We start from the raw sequence: 11,560 nt of genomic DNA, 5'->3' as shown, positions 1-11,560 counted from the left end.
CGGAACGCGACCAATCCCGGAACACGAAGGAAGATTCCCTGTTTTTTTGTTGTTGCTAATTTCATGTGCGATTCTCTCACACGCCCAGCGGTGTGAGGCACGATTCGTGTTAGCGATTTGGGAGCAACCGCGTTTGGGAACAAAGAGGTCCGGCCTGTCGACAAACCGAGCTACAATCACCAGAAGGTCTTATATCAAAGCTTTCAAAAATTTCCACCCCAAACGCCCGGACCGTAACATGAATAAAACAAACAATTTATGGCGTAATTGAGTAATTATGCGATTGGGCATCCCTGTGGAGTTTGGGATGCGATAAGAACCGCTCTCTACATTCGGTTCACCGCTGACCTCATAGATAGTGCTCAGTAGCACCGAAAGGCAGGTGGAACTACTTCCGCTAAATTCATCAACAATTCATTCGCCTTAACTAAATGGGTTAAGGCACAAAAATGTTCACCAAATTCAAAACCAAAACTCTTGAAGCTCTTTCCTTGATTGAAGAACACAGATTTCGCATTGGAGAGCCAAGCAAGCCTTTTTCCTTCTTGTCGCCGATCAATCTTCCAAAGGCTTGTTGCGATTGTTGGCACGGAAATGTGTAGGTTGCTTCACGGCTTGCTATGTTTTGTCGCAAAACCAGGCACCAACCGCCAAACAAACAAACAAACAAAACGTGAAACATAAACATGTCAGACAATAATATGCTCCGAAGAACTTGCGATGTTCTTCCGCAAGGTTCTCCCTACGGATGCTCTATGAGTGGAGCGTTGGTAAGCGTTACAATCCTCCGTGCGACGATACGATCCCCGGCAACGGAGTGCTCACAGTCGATCGGAGAGCAGCAGCAGCACCACGGTACGGCCAATCTTGCGCACCCGATCAAATCTCGATCGATCTTTTCGGCGATTCACTTCGGCTAAGGGTATAGTTCATGTGTGACGCTGTTGGGTGCTGTTGTTGACAGGAGGATCGTTTTTTTTTTCGGCGATGGGACACACACACACACGCGTGAAGCGATCCAAAATGGGGTGGTTTGATTTCACCTCCACCTTCGTCGTCGATTAGCTTTTTTATTTCAACCCCCCCATGCCCAAACCCGTTCCTCATCCCTTCGGAGTCCTCCTTCCATCTCATCACGGGAGCAGTCCCAACCAAAAGAGAGAGAGAGAGAGAGAGAGAGAGAGAGAGAGGAAAAAAATAGTGTCCACTCAGCTTGATGGGAAACTTTTTTATTTGGTTGATGTCATTTTCGCTTTACGAGTTTATTTCTAATCTAAAATATGGTTGTCATTAGAGAAAAGATTACCTCCGCACGCTAGGCTCTAGCAGACTTCCTCCCTCCCTGGCCTGGCCGGACTCGTCGTGCTGGAGTGATTTTCTCTCCAAAGTCGCTATCATACACTTTTGGAGGATTTTTTTTCAGCTGTTTCGTTTGGAAATCGACCGCACTGTTGTGATGTTCGTCTCGTCTAATCAATGCCGTCCATCGGTTCGGACGACGCTATCGGTGAACTATTCCCGTGATCGTCTGCCCCGGATCGTCCACACTAGAGCAGCAGAGAGAACGGAGAGACAAAAAAGCGATTCGAATCCAACCGCGCGGGATATTCGTTATTTTTATTATTAGGTTTTCTGTTCCGCAAGTTTTTTTTTTCTTCACCTTTTGCTCCTCCGCAGTCTTCTGCTTCTTCGTCATATTTCGTTTTGGGGGCCACTGGATATCACCGAACGTACCGGCAGCACGTATCACCTATCAAAAATCGTCTCAGCTGGTGGTGCCGTATCGGAACCGGAGGTTAGTTTTTGGTAGAAAGAAATTAATACCTAACAATTAAGCTACGCGAGGAAAAATAAACACTACGCGGCATCATCATCGCCGGTGCCCCTGATTCCATCTCCCCCTAGCAAAACCTGTATCCACCTGATGAGTCCACCTAAATCAAGGGTGACCCGAAGCTGAGGCCAATTATTGGACGAGCCATCCAGTTTCTGGAGAAGCTGTGTCTAATTTAATTGACGCTCCACTTCGCGGTCCTTATCGGTGGTGTGGTTTGCCACACAAAACAGGTTTTTCTTGAGAGCTAGCTTTCGGCCTCCAACAGCTAGAGACAAATTTTATCTAATTTAGCATTCGCTCACCAATCAACTGTCAATGTTGTTCTGAAATCTCAATTTGTTACAAAATATTCAACATACGGTTTCGTACACTTTTGTAAGCCTTTTTTTACGTCCTCTCGAGCTTTACACAGTTCCAGTTCTAGTGCCCGTTGTCTCCAGTATCTACCGACACCGACGACAGCAGACAGCATCAACCTTTATGCAAATCGTCAAAGATTTCCCTTACCCGATAATCACCATTATCGTTGGCATAACCGTAATAATTACAGTGATATTAACAACCTTCGCATGCGCATGATTACGATTATTGTTATTGGATGTGGACGGGGAGGAAGAATCCTTTCTGCCGTCGACGTCGTCGTCATGCGACGAACGACACTTGAAACGAGATGATTCTATCCGAGTCCATGACGGTGCTCGACGGGCGGCAAAGAATACGTTCGTGTCAAATGATGATGGAGCGCATAAAAATTGTGCAACCATCGTGCCAATGCACTTTTGCATCGACCAAAAAGGGAATTGCTTCGCAGAACTTCAGACATGGTTTGAATCGTGGTTTTAAAGTGTGCAAAATGGCACCTACTGCGTTTGACGTTTGGCGGCACGAATTGAGCTGTCAAGATTGCCGGTATCCTAGCAACTTCCTTCAATAACTTCTGTCAAGTTCAGTGCTTCTTCGGGTAACACAAAATGTTCATTCAAAATTCAACAATTTCCCTGCAAGTAAGAAGGTACGCATCTTCAAACTTAGAGCTGTCCCAGGTAGCGACCAACAGAAAGGAAGAACATTCTCGCTATTCCTTCCGAGAGCAATTCTGGTGCACGCCCGTACACCTTAATTTATGGTACCCTTGACGTGGTTTTATGCTTCACTTTTGCGACACTTACTCAAAATTTATTCCCAACCTTCAGTGAGGCGCAACGGAAAAAATAGAAGGAACGAATCGGAACACGAAACACGAAAATAAAAAAGATATCCACAGCCTGGCGCGCGCTTGTATGAACGTCGAACGTACATCCTCCAAAATGCACGGTTGTGTGTATGAAGTATTTGCTCCATTCAACGATTTCACCTCACCCACTCGGCCACCCTACTCTGAGCGGAAGGGTCGGGAAAGGAGCGACGTGTATGTGTGTGCCTGCCCACCCACACTGTAAAAAGCGACAACGACAAAACGTGAATGACCGCGAGAATCCATACGGATCGAGTGGAAGAAGAGGTGACCGCTGGAGGTGGTGTGCAAAACACCGGCTACGAGGGAATCGAGGAAATGGCTTCCTTTTGATATGCAAATTGGGAAAATTTATAAAACAAACATTCCAACACAACGAAAGTGAAACTGGGCGCGTCGTGTACGTACACGCCGTTCCGCTTTACTACACACACACCGTATCGGCAAAAGGATACGGTCCTCACACACACACACACAGTTAAAGGAAGTTTAAAATGTCTCCCCAACGTTTGTAGTGGTGGAGTTCGGGTTTGCAGGTCCTTTGGGAAAAGGGAGTGAGAGAGAGAGAGAGAGATCCAGCATGCTCTGTATCTCTCTCACCGGGGACGGGAGATTTAATGAAGGTGTACGTGTGAACATACCACTCACATATTTGCGAATGTATTGGAGCGCATCCTGCCCGACACGGACACCAATGAAAAATGGCGCGCACTGGCACGTGCACTAGAGGAAAGCGAGCAAAAAGCGTTTGTGCGCGTGTTCGTCCAAAACCAAGGGGGCGAATCCGTGGTACGGGAAGGCTGGAGGATACACCAACACCCACGCATGTGTTCTCCGGGACCACTCCGAGTGTATCCGGAAGAAAGGAATCCACGGTAGACAGAAAACGAGCAGAACATGCGCATCTCGTACCGTGCGTGAATTTGGGGTGGCGATGGAAAGCGAGTCCTGCCGTGCTTCATCCTACGCGTGACCGTGAGTTCGTATTGGTTGCGAATTGGCGAGGGTTTCCCTGTTCGGTGGTGTTAGTGTGGCGCGCACACAACGATACAAGCCTGGACGCTACTCGAGCGCCTCTTGAAGAGCGAAAGAGAAGGAGTCCTGCTTTTTCCGAACTCACCACCGCTTACTTTGTTTTTCCACCACCTGTCAAAACCATACCATGACACACACACACAACTACACCCTCACCGATGGGCAAACAATGCATCGGCCCCAGCGAGCGTTCGAGTGCGAACCACGGTGGAGAACGTGGTTCAACAACAACATATAAAAATTCGCTGACTGGCAGCTGCTCAGAAACAGATGACAGTGAAAATTTATGCGCTCCATTTACGAGTCTGGCTGCGTAGAGCGTACCTCCCTTCCAGACCCTCCCCCCACACTGCTTTCCGTCTGTCAACCTTTACCGGAAACAAAAGGGGAGCCGGAGAGGTGGAGGAGGTTGTGTTTTCCCCAAAATTTTCCTGAGGACCACTTTTTTTTTGACCGGATTCGTAACTCCTGCTGATGGTTCCTGTGTCTTGTAGCCTTTTTCTTTCGGCCAGCTAGTAGCAGCGAACGTCAGTAACTTCGCCTGCGATGTGGAGCGTCATCACCGTGTACCGGCTGTCGTCCTTTGGTGGGGACAAAACCTTTTTTTTATGTCCTTCTCTTGGTGTCTGTAGTAGGCGCTGACTTTATTTCTGCTGCTGTCATCTGGTAATGATCTGCAAAGTACTGTCACTTCTAGGAAACTTTCCGGGAGCTTTAAAACTGGTGCTGAACGTTCGATGCGAGTACTTTATGTGTTCTTCGGACTGCAATTTTTTGTGACTCAATTTTTCATTTTTTTTCATTTTTGCAGTCATCAACAAGCTCTTTAAAAGCACTGCGTTACTTATCGAAAACCGATTGAATTCCATTTCATATAAGCACCGAAAGGCAATCGGTCAAATGATGAGCCCCAAGTAATCCGAAATTTTTGGGAACTCCGGCATCGATTTACCTCATCCTCTTAGCGACAAGTAATGTCTGACACTTTGAACTCCACGGCAACGCTCGAGCCAATCCCCAACCAATCAGATCTTTTACGCACTGTGCTGCAATGAGTCATCGGACGGTGCGTCAGAACGGATTATCATCGCCCTACCACCAAAATGGATGTCTATTTTTCATCCTGCATTACACGGCCCGTGCTAATCCTTTCGCCGTTGACAACGAAGGTGGTTTCCCCAATTTTCTTCCCAAAACCGCAATGTCGAGTTCATCTTTTCTTTTAACACAACTCGCATCACCTTCATCGCTAGATTGGCTGGGAGCTGCCTGTGTCGGTGCCCTGCAGCGTACTAAAAGCCAGGAACCGGGAGATTCAACGTCTAGTAAAAAAGAGAAAAACAATCAAACGTCACCTGCCAAACATTACCGCCCCAGACAGCGTTGACTCCCCACAGCCACAACGCCCGGTCCCAGACCCAGAGGTTGTTTGTTTTGGTAATTTTCCATAATTTATTCCTCCTCTCCGGGGAGCTCCCAGCCCCATCACAAACGCCAAGAACCATTGCGCGATGATTAATGCGTTGGACAAACCAATCAGAGATGTTTGCGAACCGCACCGGAATTAAGCTGCCCGGTGCACGAGAGGGCCAATAAATGGATGTATCGAGTTCAGGCGGATCACGGAGCCGTTCATGGTTACGAAGAAATGCATCCCTCTCGGACAGCGTTTTATAACGGAGGTGTTTAAGCTAAACTCACGATTCGTAAGATCGTACGCTTCGGGACGAGACATTGTGCTGGCTTGATCGAACGATCTCACGGTAGCAGATGCTCGCTAACTCACTGGACCTTACCAATTGACCTTCTCAAGCACGACTTGAAGGGGGAAGAGGCATGACGGGGGGTTGGCAGTAGGTATAGAACAACCACTAGACAAGTTGTAGCAGGCGGTTGACCTTTTTGTGCGTTCAAAGCGATGTTCGAATCGTGGTCGATGGAGATCAGATGTATGACACACTGTTCGGGTGACGTAGAGCATGTCCACTATCACACGATCAGTACATCAGGGTGACTAGATATAGACTCTAGAATTTGCAAATAAGCTGTAGCATAGAATTGCAGCTAAATTTTTACACACTTCATTACTCCTACACGAAACCTCACGAAGAATTTTGCGAAGATTTGACAGCACTGTCAAGAAGCATTAACGCACTTTCCAGGCTTTGTTGTCCTCCGTGTCTGAAACAATGTGCTATTGAAAATAAAAAAAACCCCTGCACCATCAAATAGTTTGACACTTTTACGGTTTATTGTACACCTCAGTGCAGAAGCCCTCCGGTATCCTCCGGTGACCTGACCCATCCATGTATGTTCTTCTCTCTCTCTCTCTCTCTCTCATCCTGGGAACTCCCCGTACACTGTCCCTCCACAAGCCCATACAACGCCGCGTGAATCGCTTTTCTTCTGGCTGTTTCATTATTTTTGAACATGAGAAAGTCAAATATTGACTTGCCGAATTCACGGTGATGACGTTCGGACAACAAGACGTTCGGAGCTCAAGACCGACCACTCACTCACAGCCGCGTCAAGTGCACAATGGTCGCTAGGGTCGAGTTTTAAGGGGAACCCGAGGGAAGGCCAGAAGATCTGCTGCTGTTTACTTTTAGCACCTTGCAGCCAGAGCCTTGGAGCGTGAGTGAGCGACGTTGAATGGTGGAAGGCACGAGTAGACACACACACACACACCCTCGCGATCGTCCACGATCGTCTCATATCTCTCGCCCCGGTGAGAATGGAACGCTATCTTATAGGACTTCAACTCTCGGCGACTAATTGATTGAAACGTTTAGTGAGCGAGTGCAAATAATGTAGCAGATAATGCTTTGATCGTCTTCAAGGTTTTGCCAACACTTCAATCTTCAGTATTCTTTCTACGCTTTTGATAGCGCTGACTTTAAGCTTGAATTATGGCCGAGGTTTTTGCTTTTCCTCCCCCCCCCCCCCCCCCCCCCAAAACGCCATCCGTTACATGCGCTCTCTAATCCGTAAGGCCCGGCTAGGCGAACGTCCTGCGGACAACATTAAAGGCATAAAATAGCCGCCAAATCACCAGTTCGCTCTCGATAGCGCTCTTCCGTGATTTTTGCTGCGTATCGCATAAAACTGTTTAAGGTCCTAATTGACGGCAGATGAAACGGACCGAAACCGACCGACCGACCGGCCAGCCGGAGAAGAAGGAGGAAGTCAACCCCGGCGCACAAACCGATAGATCGGCACTCATTAGGCCACCTCGCGGCCGTCTTATAAACCCTTACACCGCTTACACCGCCACCCCACGTCTGGATGGCAACGTAAGCCTGAGCCGATAAAACGTGTGATATACGGTCGAATTCCGAAACCTCCCAACCCCCCCCCCCCCTCCCAAACCGAAAAACCGGACTTGTAGCGGCTCCATGCAAGCATAACACCGCGTCTCATCTGCATTTTCTGTCGTTTCTTATCCACCCGTAGCACTTTTGCTGGTTTTAATCAACCAACAGCAGGCAAAAAACAATTGGAAAAACATTGGCACAACAACAATTGGCGCGCGCCGAAGGATGAGTTCCGGAGGGTCGATCGAACCGTTTTGTCCGAATGCGCCCCTCAAGCCGTGTCGATTTTTTCGGATCAAAACCTCTCCACCTCGACGTTGTGGTACATTAAACAACCGATGTACGATCGGTGGCAGCGTGCGCCTCGAAAGCGTAACCATTTCCGCCGAAAAACATCACCCACCCCCTCCCCCCCCCCATCCATATCAGTCACACACGGAAAGAGAAAGTTTTGCCAAAAAGACGTGCGCTCTCTCATCACCCCGATCACCCAGATCAACCCGCACGCACAGAAAAACTCCAAGTGAAACTCGGTCACCCTGCCCTGGCTTGGTGATGATCGTGATCGTGCAACCGGAGCAATAATCGTTTCATTAGTGACATCCCGAAATGAACACCCAGTCTGTGTTTGGGGTGGTTCGGTTCGAACGATCGGGCATGAATAAACAAATTTGCAAATTTTGTCCCGATGCCATACAAACAGCAACGGGAAAAGCCGCGTGCCGGATGAACGATTTTCTCATATACCACCATCGGGCGGGCGGGTGAGCGAGCGGGACAGACAGACAGGCACACAGCGATCAGGTGTGTCCTACATCGAATGGTAATGGGGCCGGGATGTTATCTTATCCTGCAGCAATTAAAATGTTTTCTACCACACACACACACACACACACACACACACACACAAAACACCGTGGGGATCACTTTTCCCATACTAGGACGATGTGACACTACTACAGTGCGTAACATAATAATACGATCACTCAATTTTTTTTTAACATAATAACCATTTTACACCTTGTGTAATTCTTTTCATTATTCTACCATATTTCTATCGTATTATCGCATACTAATTTTCGGTAAAATTATTTTTTCATTATCATTAATTCGTCGTGTTGGTTCAGCAATAGCGATTCTATCATCGATGGGACGCATGAGTCATGTAAATAAAAACTGACAGTCCACTACTTCGTGATAGTGGTACGAATAATAGGAAGAAGATATATATTCAAAAGAAGAAGCTTCTCCTTCCTGACATGCAGTCTACAGAATCTGAGTTTGAAAACTAGTCTCGATAAATTGTTTCTTTAAATCAAACATGTAAGATGATTTTTAATATTTGATAAACATTAAAAATGTATGAGTATTTACATCGAGGATCACGACTGATCAGATAGACTAGAAAATAATACACGTAGAGCAAGAAATGTTCCATATACAGTGTCTATGAGGATATTACGTTACGCACTGTACTCCGGTGCTCTAAACCCTCCAACACGCAGCGTAATTAATTGCAAAAAAAATTAAGCCCCCTGCAAAACTGGAAGAGTAAATTAAATTCGATCTTTCCATACGAAAAGAAATGTCCCAACATTAAAGGTGATTAGCACCGAATTTCCAACCCGCCACTAGCGACAACCGAAATCAAAACAAAAGCCCCGAAAAAAACCAATCTTGCTGCCCAGAACAAGTTTCCCACTCCTGTGTCCGAAATTGGAATCACGTTGACCCATATTCCCGGTGGTGTACGCTCGTGCATCTTCTCCGGGCTCGATTTATGACCACCCCCGTGTGTGCAGCATGAGGAAACCAGCACACCCGTGTAATGTGGAACTCTTGTCTCTCGCTTCCCGAAAAAAACCGAAAAGCAGACGCGTCGCGACACATCGCACCGGGTGTCAAACGTCGACAAAGATCAAAAGCGCGCGATGGGAATGCTGCACGGCCCCGGGAGAGAGAGAAAAACAGGCCCGGCCCGCACACACAAAACACTTCATTAGGTATGTAAATGCGTCCCTTGTCTTCCTGGAGATGGGGGGGGGGGGGGTATGTTGTGGGGAAGGGGGGCAAAGTTGGCCACTGGTTCGCTACTGGATTCGGGTGCATCTTCCCCAGCGAGCGATGACGTTCCGGGTGCAATAAGATCATCGATCAGCTGTTTTGCAAATGATCGCGACTGTTGATAATCCTTCCGCTTTGTGTGTGTGTGTGTGTTGCCAGCTCATTCTCCTCAAACCATGGTCGACACTCAAGTTCAGTGTCTTGGAGCATCAAACGCACACCACCACGAACGATCATAACGCGATCCAGTTACTTATTTATGAATGAATAAATTTTAATAAACTGCCCCAACCTTATGCTCCTGCACCACGATCGTTTGTCTGTGTGTGTGTGTGTGAGTACAGCAAAAGATCGCGAGTGAGATCGCACAGCATAAAGCGCATTAAGAGAGGGGAAGAAAAAAACACCTCCGTCCGGCGCGTAATTTGCCCTTGCCGGTCTTGCTTCTTCCTTCCCTTCACGTGAATGTCTTCCGACCGAGTCCAATCTAAACAGACGTGTCGGTAACCTGCTGACTACATTTACATACTCTCCGAAAACTCTCCACCTCCCCCCCCCCCCCCCCCCTTCTTGTACGGCATGGAGTGTCTTTTGGGAGTCGCCAGTGTCGGAGCGAAAACCAACAATAAAATGGACAGCAAACTTGGGCCCCAACCCGATTGCTCCCCCGATCTTCGCCCGTCAGCACCGGGGTGGTTAATATACATACGTGCATGCATATATATATTTTTATCAAATAAAATGACCTTGACCATAAATTGTGACCTTTGCCTGGTTTGCCTGTCCCCGTAACCGTAGTCTAAGCTCACACAAACCGCACAAGGCGCACAACACCACACATCCACACGCTGACGTTGGTTGGCTATAAATATAGACGGTGCCGCTGCCCACCGAGAGACCAGCTACCGCATCTCGGCATCTGACTTACATTTTATTATAATTTAACTTCCCTTCTGACCCGGTCTGACGGCAGAGGCAACGCGCCCCTACACACGCGCGGCGCACACAAGAGCAATCATATGATTTTTGCAACAAGCTCCACCTCCAGACTGTGCCCAGGTCCCAGTGTCCTCAGGCCAGCTCTCGGTACGGTAAGTCGTTAGTCAAGACACATTTCCTTAACTGCTGCACACCTACGGATACGGAGCGGCCGTGAATTGAAATTGAAACTGACGGAGAGCAAGAATCCGGAGTTTCGTTCCGGACCTGTACCTATCTCAAGACATCGGCCGGTGTTAGACACGTCAAGTCGGGGTGGGGGTTGTTTGAATCGGCTTTGGAGGTTAGAATTTCAAAACTCTTTCGTTCACTTTAATACGTCCCATTAGCAATCTAGCAAACAAAAAATGGCACCAAACAAGTACTTGTTCTAGAATTTCTTTAGCTTGAGCTTCAACTCGGCGAATTCCAACTTCCGCGCGGCTGGAATGCGGCACACACCGAGGACAGCGAATGAAACTGTCATTTGGATTTGATTAATATTTTATATCATCTTCTTCGCTACGGGCTCACATATTTATGTTGCTGTGACCAGCTTTCCCGTCGCGCACCCTCTCTCCCAGTGCCCCACCACCGGACAAAGAATTAAAAGCGGAACACTACTGATAAACTAGACACAGCCACAGCCCGTACGAAACAATAGCAAGCGGGATGCGATAAAAAGGCAAAATACGAGCAACCTTTTCCGCCAGGCACCGGGAATTGAGCTCAGTTGACCGAAACAGGGGTTTGGCAGCAGACCGCATAGCATAACCTCAACAACAACAAAAAAAACCTCCCCAGAAAACGATCCCCGATTCAAGGCAGCCTGGCAGCTCGGGCGCATCCATCCATAGATAGGTCGCTTCACAAATGGGAACGAATGGCCAGCTCGGCAACGCTAAACCACGGAATGGAACGCGCGGTCCAGAAAATTCACCTGCGTTTCGATGATTTTATAGTGAAATTTTATTGCCGTTTGCTTGGACCCCGCGGCCCCCCCCCATTCGCCGGCCGTCTTATCATCTACGGGACCATCAGACGAAGGGGTTTGCAACCAAACGGGTTGACCTAAGCTATTCCGCTGCCAAAAAATTC

The 11,560-nt window shown here is 47.9% G+C and overlaps 1 long non-coding RNA gene across 2 annotated transcripts in view; it reads right to left on the bottom strand.

Annotated features, from left to right (window-relative positions):
• Positions 1-1,224: 1,224 nt before the first annotated feature.
• LOC118510401 overlaps positions 1,225-11,560 on the bottom strand; it is a 34,554-nt gene continuing 24,218 nt past the window's right edge. For both annotated transcript variants that reach the window (XR_004906003.1, XR_004906002.1), the window contains exons 3-4: positions 1,661-1,769; positions 1,225-1,547 (exon numbers count right to left, since the gene is read on the bottom strand). This is a non-coding gene — a long non-coding RNA (uncharacterized LOC118510401). The remainder of the gene's footprint in view (positions 1,548-1,660; positions 1,770-11,560) is intronic.

The sequence above is a fragment of the Anopheles stephensi genome, chromosome 3 (assembly GCF_013141755.1).
Source record: "Anopheles stephensi strain Indian chromosome 3, UCI_ANSTEP_V1.0, whole genome shotgun sequence".
NCBI classification, from domain to species: Eukaryota; Metazoa; Arthropoda; class Insecta; order Diptera; family Culicidae; genus Anopheles; species Anopheles stephensi.
This window is presented reverse-complemented; position numbering and strand designations above follow the sequence as displayed.